General features: G+C 43.9%; 1 pseudogene across 1 annotated transcript; it reads right to left on the bottom strand.

Moving 5' to 3' along the window:
• Nucleotides 1-652: 652 nt before the first annotated feature.
• On the bottom strand, nucleotides 653-9,027 carry LOC123180902 (transcription initiation factor IIA subunit 1-like; annotated as a pseudogene). Its single transcript, XR_006491382.1, has 11 exons — nucleotides 8,750-9,027; nucleotides 8,456-8,644; nucleotides 8,193-8,360; nucleotides 8,048-8,102; nucleotides 7,873-7,931; nucleotides 6,063-6,188; nucleotides 1,743-1,874; nucleotides 1,610-1,664; nucleotides 1,320-1,510; nucleotides 1,134-1,217; nucleotides 653-924 (listed from the first exon to the last, which is right to left on the bottom strand). The product of XR_006491382.1 is annotated as a transcription initiation factor IIA subunit 1-like (transcript).
• Between the last annotated feature and the right edge of the window lie 385 nt (nucleotides 9,028-9,412).

The raw sequence follows: 9,412 nt of genomic DNA, 5'->3' as shown, positions 1-9,412 counted from the left end.
CCGCGGCCTGGCGAAGATCCATGGCAGCACCACATGTCTCGCAGGCGTGCACAACAACGATTGGACATCAGTTGGCTGCCTTGTAGGACCCTGGCACAACAACGATTGGACATCAGTTGGCTGCCTTGTGGGACCCTGGCGGCGGCACCTTGATGCGTCGTCGGCGTGTCTCGCAACTCGACATCACAGCAGTAGTTTGTGCTCCGACGAGGCCCTGCAGCATGCATCCTCGGTGGCGTTCCTTTGAAACATTGGTCGTCGCCCCCTCGTGCCCTTGCAGCAGCGGTGACCAGCAAACTCCGGCTTGCAACGGCTGGGCTGTTTTGCATCAGGGGCAGCAGGCAGCAACAAGGGATCCGGGCTTGAGGTGGTGACATCGGTCTGTAGCAGGGGGCGGCAACGGTGGCGAAGAATTGAGAGGCAGAGAGACGAGGGGAGGGACGGTCGATCCAGGAGGCCTTGCTCCCAGTTTTACAACCAGACTGCAAAAGGCGCTAGACTCATTGACAGATTCACGCGATCTGACGCCACTCAGAAAGACTAAAGCTTAATTCGATTCAAGCCATGCGAGCAGCACTAAATCAACGAGCTGACGACTTAGTTCCTAATATCACCTACAATAGGACGAGAAAAGGATGATTTATATGAGATATGATCGTTCCACCAGCTTTAAGTGAGCATCTCAAGAAAATATCCACAACCGTCCCAACTGTACCATTTTTACAGTGACATGAGTTATGGTAAACAAACCAACTGGGTGAAGCAAGCCTCAACAGGAAAACACGACACATGATCATAGTGCCAAACTCGCCACAGCACCAGCCTTTTGTCACCTTCCCTTCCTTATGTTAAGACAAGTAGATACAGCAGGCACCTAAAATATCATCTTTACCATGAAATTCAAAAATCAAACTCTCCTGAAGCCTGCAAACAGTAACGCAGAGTCAGCAAGAAGAGCATTGCATCAAGTGAAGAGCACTGAAGAATTATAACTTATTGCTTACAAAGTCCAGGTGTGTGACCAAGTAGCAAGAAACAACAGTTCAATTGCTCAATCATGTTTGTATCACGACAGATCCAAAGATCAGGAAATCATACATTCACAAGTTTGACCAAAACATTATGATACCCACCTTGTTGAATAGAACATCTCTGCCATTCAAATGCATGATTCCATCCTTCAAAGTGCACTTCCAGCGATTCTTTGTCCTTGTTACCTAGTAAACCAGCAAAAGAGATAAGACATAAGGGCCTGAAACTAGAGGTAAAGCAGATACTGTTGAGCCAACATTATCTAAATAAAAAGGAAGCAGTATTACTTTGTCGAATTGTGCCAGGACAAGGTGCTGCGTGTTAGGTTCCTCATCGCCATCCTGTAAGTCATCTATCTCGTCATCGTCATCATCATCTTCATTAAGAGGAGGTTCATCATCATCATCATCATCACCACCCGCCGTATCGTTTCTTGGCTTTGGTGTTGCAACAGCAGGTGTGGGAGTTCGATATTCCGCTAAGACATCAAAATATGATTATGATAAGAACACTCGACACATAAAAAAATTTACGTGTTAAGGTTCAGACCGATGTCCACAATTCATGAGAAACTTACAAGACTCCCCAGGGGTATTGTAGTCTTCGGTTGGAACTCCTGGGAAGAAAAACTGCTGAAACATAAAAGAATCATGTTTAGTCAAAGAATCTGAAGGTGCAAGATAGACTGGTCGAGGTCTAGAGTTATATACATCGTTATAATCATCTTGTATCCCGTCCCGTTGAGGAAGAACTGGTGGTATTGTGCTTTCTTCGATAGAAAGTGTCTTTGTTACTGATTCTTGCTTGTTCATGATGGAATTCCACACCTGTTGTGCGTTATCCTAAATAAAGAGCCAAAAAAGGAGGATGAACTTCCGAAAACGAACACAAATAGAAACTCAGTATTAGCACTAAGTTCATTGATGTGTTAGCGTTGACAATACGTCAGCGTCCAGTATTAGCACTAAGCAATAGGGAGCTTTTGCAGGAAACTCCAAGACATTTAGAAAAAGTAGAGAAATCTGAAATCCAAATTTGAACTTTTGTGCTAAAATAGTAAATACAGAGTGTCCGGTGATGTACTAATATATTAGCGTAAAGATGGATGAAGTGCGGGCCTGCATGCCAAAAATTGCCAGCTTAGATACTATCCTTTGATCCTTCAGTGGTTACAATACATAACATATATCAACCAGATTAGTTGCAATTCTCTTTAAAATTAAGTTCATCATGTCATTTTCATAATTTAGCAGGCACTTCAAGAAAAACATTCGTGCAACATCCTAGTAAAACACTGAGCATATCAATATGTGAAGTGATTGGGAACTTGATCTAGGACCAAAAAATATTAGGTTTACAGATGATGAACTAGCACATAACAAAAATTATTAAACAGCCAACTTATGAGGTATTGCTATATTATTCAGGTGGCAACTAGATGACATATTGATATAAATCTAGACTATTCAAATCAAATTAGTTAATAGACAGAGGTAGTACCAAGTTGAGGAAAATGAAATTGCTGTCATCGATATAGCATTGGATTGGGGGTTTTGTGAGCTTAGGTATTTGGTACAAATTGAAGTAAATACTAAAGCTCACACAAAAGAATGTTCCCAACTCAAACAGGCCCACAGGTAACAAACTCAATGAACCTAGTCCATAATCATAATAATACCAGTTGTCAATTAACTAAGGCCCCGTTTGGATACAAAGTATTTCTGAAATACTATGTTTTTTATACAAAGCTCTAGTATTAAATACTTTTAGGCCCTGCTTGATAACAAAGTATTTTCTAAGTATACTGAGAATACTATACATAGTTTGGCTACCCCCAAAAACCTAGGTACTAATACTAGAAGTATTTCCAAAAATCGGGGTATTTCCTCTTTCTAAAATAAAGAATCCCAACAAGCAAAAAAAACGAGCATGTCACACGTTATTTTCTTTGCTAGCTACTCGCAACAACTCAGCCTTCGTCCCATGTTGACACCACCGACCTCTCATCTCTAGAGATGTTACTGTTGGCAGCCATGGAGAAACTAAGAGACAGCAGCCGAGAGAACAAAGATGAGCCCATTGTCCTTTATCCTCCCTCCTCCTGCCTCCGTGCCGTTCCCCCTCGTGCATGTCCATTCGCTCAGCTCCGTCCATGGTGTGGTGGCGGCTCAGCGCAGCTATTTGTAGGACTACGCGGTAGGCCCAGCACCCCATGGTGCAACTCCACCTGGGACGCCATATGATGCCTCCGTGCCAGCCGAGACGAATGGAACCACCTTGCTCACCAAAAAATCAAGCAGCAAGAATACAATCTTATTCAGTCGCGCGAATTTATCATTGCCGCCCTTCCACATACGAGATAGTCAGGTTGCTTACGTCCCAAGAGCAAGCGCATGCGGCTGTCAGATACAATGCAGGGTGTCGAGCTTGGTCATGCGCTTCTATATGATGCCTCCGTGCCAGCCGAGACGAATGGAACCACCTTGCTCACCAAAAATCAAGCAGCAAGAATACAATCCTATTCAGTAGCGCGAATTTATTATTGCCGCCCTTCCACATACGGGATAGTCAGGTTGCTTACGTCCCAAGAGCAAGCGCATGCGGCTGTCAGATCCAATGCAGGGAGTCGAGATTGGTCATGCGGTTCTAGTCACGCGCAGCTCCTGATGCCCCTGGACGGTGACGCGGAAAAAGGCCAAGCCGTTCCCGTTCCCATCCACAGACAGCTTCGCCACCTGTTGTGCTGCCAGCTACGCCATCAGGTTCTAGCTCCTCGCGCTGGCATGTTGTGGTAGTTCGACTGCATCCTCCCCTTTGGAGAGTGTAACACCGAGCTTGTGCATGGCGCATCCAGTTTAGCCGTTTAGTAAGTGCATGGTTGTACTAGTTTGTTCATGCCGGTGCTTTGTGCATGGCCGTTTAGCAGTTTACAATGCCTAGCTAGCTAGCAACACGCACGTTTGCAACTGCTTCAAACAGCTGTTAGCTAATTTTACGTTTTTCCATACACACTCTTACAAAAAGGCCCACAGTATTCACAATAATCCAAAATACCCTGTTATGTCAAAACCGTGATGTTTTGTACCTACAGGCTAAATTACTGTAGTTTTTCTATACTTTGTTTTTTTCAATACTTTGCTATCAAAACATAGCCTAGTGTTTCTATACTTTGTAGTTTTTCAATACTTTGCTATCAAAAACATAGCCTAGTTTGGTAACACAGTTTTTTCAAAGCCATAGTAATTCGAAACCCAAGGTTTCCAATGTGTGGGCAATGAATACTACGATAAAAACCTTTGTTTTTCTCAGTTTTGGCATAACCACCCGATGTCATAGTAATTCGAAACCTAAAGTTTCCAATGTGTGCGCAATGAATACCTTAGGCCTTAGCTTTGACTTGCTGCACCTAACTCAGCTACACTCAAGGAACTGATGTGCGTGTAGAAACGGCCGCCCCATGCATGCAGCTATGCCATGCACTTCAAGTTCTCTCCTAGCCGGGGCAAAATCATTTGTGCATGTAGGTGCACCTATGGACACATAGAATCACTCCGCTAGCTAGCCTTTAGCCTGATGCGTATGAGTGTGCTCCAACGATCAATCGATCTACTCCATGGGCAAGCTTCGTTTGAGTCATGTGCTACTCCCGTAATCAGCAGCCCGCCACCTGATAGAAGTGTGTAAGGCCGTTGGATAGTAGCGTGTGCTGTCATCCCAACCGACAGCAGTGTCCGTAGAAAAACTAATCACCTAAAAATGAAACGCCTAATAACAGGAGATGGATTACACTTCATTTAACAGATAGATTGACAGACAGAGGAGACGGCAATCGCATCTGAGATCTTCTGATCTGGACATAGAAGGCAACGTCAACAGGCTGAGCGCTCTGCCCCACGATTTTTCTCGGTTTGGTTTAGAGAAAAGAGGCCCGGGCCTCTTTTTCAGATACCACAAAAATACTATGGTACAAGAGAAACCTGGGTATCTTCAACTACAGCATTTAATATACTCCCTCCATCCAAATATATAGGGCCTAATACAGTTTTCGAGGTTGCCTTTTGACTATGGGTTAGTAATGTTATATGACATGCATGTTACACAAACCATACTGTTATATTCGTATGTGAAAGAAGTTTCTAATGATATAATTTTTATATCATACATCTCATATATTACTAATCTTATCGATGGCCAAAGGCAACATTGAAAAATGAATTAGGCGCTATATTTCTGGGTGGAGGGAATAAAAGTTTTTTCACAAAACCATGCTATTCACAAAAAACTGCAAAAATGCTTTGCGTCATGTTGGCCTCTCACGCCCATTGTGTCTCTTCTGGGCTTAGGTCATAAGGCATGGTTAACCATGCACTCTCGTGATGTTTCATGGTACTAATTAATTCATTTCTTTCCTAACTATAGCATGTACCATAGTTATGAGATATGTCGATTTCTGTTCTTTGCAGTCACAGCCAGTCTATGCACAGGGTCAAAATTGGTTCCATGGCCTTGTATGCATATATGCATCGAATCGACAGAATGAGTTGTGTGCGTCTCTTGCCTCGGTTGGTTACACAGATTCGATGCTGATTACAAACAAGATACTTTGATCAAGATATGTAACCATGAATTGTGATACTAGTGTTCTTTTAATATACCGGTGTTAACACACAAGCTAAGCCAAATTGTGCACGTTATCACATGAAATTATTTGAATTCCTTTCAACGGTTAGTTGTTAACATAATATATAAAACAAAACATAACACTCTACTTAATACAACAATTGCCAAACACCTATTGGTTTTTTCATAGTGTAAATTACTGTAGTGTCTCTATACCGTGGCATTCCATGCCTGCATGTTATAATATTGTGGTTTTCGGATAATGTTGTTTCTAAACCACCTTCCATCCAAACAAACTCTAATATTATAGTAACACAAATAAAACAGTCCCTCTATCATCAAATATCCACCCCACACGCTCATAGTAATTAAGAAGTGAAAAAAATATTATAAAGAATTTTGAACAGTACCTTTGACCCCACAAATTCGGCAACCTGGTCTGCACATCCATCCTGTTGTGGCACAAATGAACCAGAAGGAAGCTGACCAGGATATTCATCCCTCTTCCGTTTTCCAGAAGACATCATCAGAAAATCCTACAAATTGAAATGAACTACGCATAAATGCATATAGCATATATAGTAAAAATCAGGATTCTGATAATACTATTTTATTATGGATTCAACACTTCTGTCATTAGCTGATAATCAGGCAACTTGGATTACAACGATTCAGCAAAGATAAAATTCATGGTCTAAAGATGCAATCAATCCATAACTAGTTTCACACGTTTGTGTGATAACTGCATGTAGTTGATATGTATTTTTACATGTGTACACCATTTCAATGTTCTTGCTAAAGAAATGTTGAGCTTCAGATTGCATATATGATGGAGGTACATTTGAGAACACATAACTTGCAACAAAACAAGTGAAACTTCATTTCATTACAAATAGAGCCGTCAAAATTGCTCTGCCAAATAACAACATGCAGACTGACGCCAGTATACAAAGCATTATGAAAAATCCTATGGATCTTCGTTTCACCATATGCCAAGCTAAATCCACTTTGTTTACATTTGCCTATCACAACCCAAAGGTCAGGAACAATAAAAGCAGCAACATAGAAAATAGATGCTTTACTACTTGACTATGAGATTGTTCTTGCTTAACCAATATGACATCAACAAGACATGGTGCCATCAGAGTAATGTGCTTATGTATGCAATGAAATAGTTTTATGGTGCAATTATTTCAAATATACTGTTGTACAAATGATGTAGGTGAAGAAGCTAGTAAAAGATATAGTTGGTATTGTGGAAGGATCCTCAGCCAAATATTCCTAAATATCATTCAGACAGAGCAATAAGCACAAGTTCTATTGTTCCTTCCAGACTGAAAAAGCCAACACAATTGTCACATAGCTAGTAACCGATGTGTCCTTTTTTTGGCGGAAGTTATTAATGTGCTGAGAACTCCAGATACGTGGGTTACTAGCTACCTAAGCAGCACTGATACAGAGATACAGACACAGGGATACAACTACGGTGACACGGGATACGGCATTTTTTGAAAACAGCAATTCAGGGATACGTCAAGGTATATTAAGTATTTAGAAAAATAGACATCATGCAATAAATATTTAAAGATAATTTTTAGATGAGAGATTTTTTTAGTTATATGTTGTCGCATTTCTATTGATGAAAGACTTTGAGCAGTCCACTCAGAGCCCATGTAGCTCTCTGGCCTCCGATGCCCATGTACCTTCTTGCATCGGCAGCTTCCATCACCGTCTCTAAGTCTGCCCAAATCTTCTTCCTCGCTGACCGCTGCAGTCCCCATCTTTCTCCCTGCCCGGAGCTTCTCCCTCATCGGTCGCCTTGCCATCTTCCTCCGCACGGTTGCCATCGGCAGGAGAGTTGGGCAGTGGCATGGTCGCTGGAGGCTGGCTGCGAGTCCCCACCATGTCCACGCCGTATCTAGGCCATAGCCCGATTTAATTTCGTTTTTTAATTCAAAAAAGATAGGATACTGCGGGATACGCGTATCACGTGTCCCCCCTGTATCAGGACGGACAATCGGCAGTTTTGGCCTTCTTTCTTTTCACACAGGCAACAATTGGGAATAAAACAGACCATTGCTTTGTAGCTAACTACGGTATAGAATAGTAACCCAATAGAAAAAATCAGCAGGACCGATGTCTCTGAAAACAGAACAGATATTAATAACTGGTGAAAAGGAAGAAAAGAAATTACAACAGTGCTGTAAGCTCATTCTTCACCTTAGTCAGTGGCTGAGGTTGCATCATCCGGTCTGGGTCCTCACGGCTCTCCTCGTAAGCTGTACATCAATTAAAATTGTCCAAACCATCATTGCTTTCCTCGATCAACATTGCTCCAACCAGACAAAGCTGAAGGCATGCCGAGAACAAGAAGGGGCATAACACAGGCACATACCAACGTTCACATCAACCCCCAGTGGTCTCTGATTCATCCAGGGCGATGGAGGTTGCTGCAAAACAAACTTCCAAACATCAATCTCAACTAAAACAAACAAAATCACCTCCACACACAAACCAGAAAAGGTACAAATTCACTTTACCATGTAAGGGCTTGGACGGCCAGTTTTTGGATCAGACCCATTCATCCCCATCCCGTTTCTCATGTCACTGATCGGCGATGGGGCATAGTCCGACGGCCCCGTGGGTATGTTATACATCCCTGTATCAATCCCTGGAAGTGGTGTCTGGATCGGGGTCTGCAGCGGCGTCTGCAACCAAATACAACCAACCCCATCAACACCCTGCATGTCGACCACATAGATCGCGGCCAATTTGGAGGGATAATCGAGGGATTTTGCCTCACCGGTGGGAACAGCATGTCGGCGGTTGGGGTGGCGTACTCCTCGGACGTGGCCTCGTAGGGCACGTTGAGGTCGTGCACGGGTGGGGTCGCGCCGGCACCAGGAGCGCCTCCAGCGGAAGCGGGGGGAGCCCTGTTGCGGTCGATGTTCCCTGAGATTGCGCCACAGTGCAGCATCTTCATTTCCCAGAGCTAGGGTTTTCAGCCGGATCGGAAAGGCAACCGTCAAATCGCACAAATTAACCAGCAATTCGACAGGTATTAGTACAAGGGGCTCGGCAAATCGGCAGAACTTACAGCCTGGAGCTCGTTGAGGACGGCATCACCAACGCCGTAGGTAATGAAGTCCTCACGAACCTTGGCGACCACGTCGTCGATGACGGAGATGTAGACGGTGGACACGTTGCCGCTGGCCATGGCGGCGGCGGTGCCTAGGCTTAGGGTTTGCGTGGGAGGTAACGATGGCGAGGCGGGCTGCAGCTCGGAGAGAGGGGAAACGGGGAGGAGGAGGCGGACGAGACGGAAGGGGAATTAAGGAGAGAATATAAATAGGTTTGCATCCGGTGGCGTCACGTGGCCGGGGTATTTGTAGCCCCTCTCCGCCACTGGCTGTGCCAATGCACCGCCTCGGGGAGTTTCGGAAAAGGACACATGTTCGTTCGTGGTCCGTTGTGACTCGCCCTTCGCATGAACAATGGAAGCATCACCAAACAGCTGCCTCACCCTGGCACATCTACAAACTGAGGTGAAACCATCGTATGATTGCTCGATGCTCAATGCAAGCAGCAGTAATATGGACCCCTTCTCTCTTATCTCCTTGCTTTTCTATTCCAATCTTTTACATACAAATCTCACAGCACCTACCTAGCAATCCAGTTCTCTCTCATCCTTTTTCCTGATTTCCTTCTTTTCTCCACCAAGCGGCTACTTCTTCTGCAGGATGCACCTGGCACCTGCGAG

The sequence above is a fragment of the Triticum aestivum genome, chromosome 1D (assembly GCF_018294505.1).
Source record: "Triticum aestivum cultivar Chinese Spring chromosome 1D, IWGSC CS RefSeq v2.1, whole genome shotgun sequence".
In the NCBI taxonomy this organism is placed as follows: domain Eukaryota; kingdom Viridiplantae; phylum Streptophyta; class Magnoliopsida; order Poales; family Poaceae; genus Triticum; species Triticum aestivum.
The sequence above is the reverse complement of the archived record's forward strand: the minus strand, read 5'-3'. Positions and strand labels throughout refer to the sequence as shown.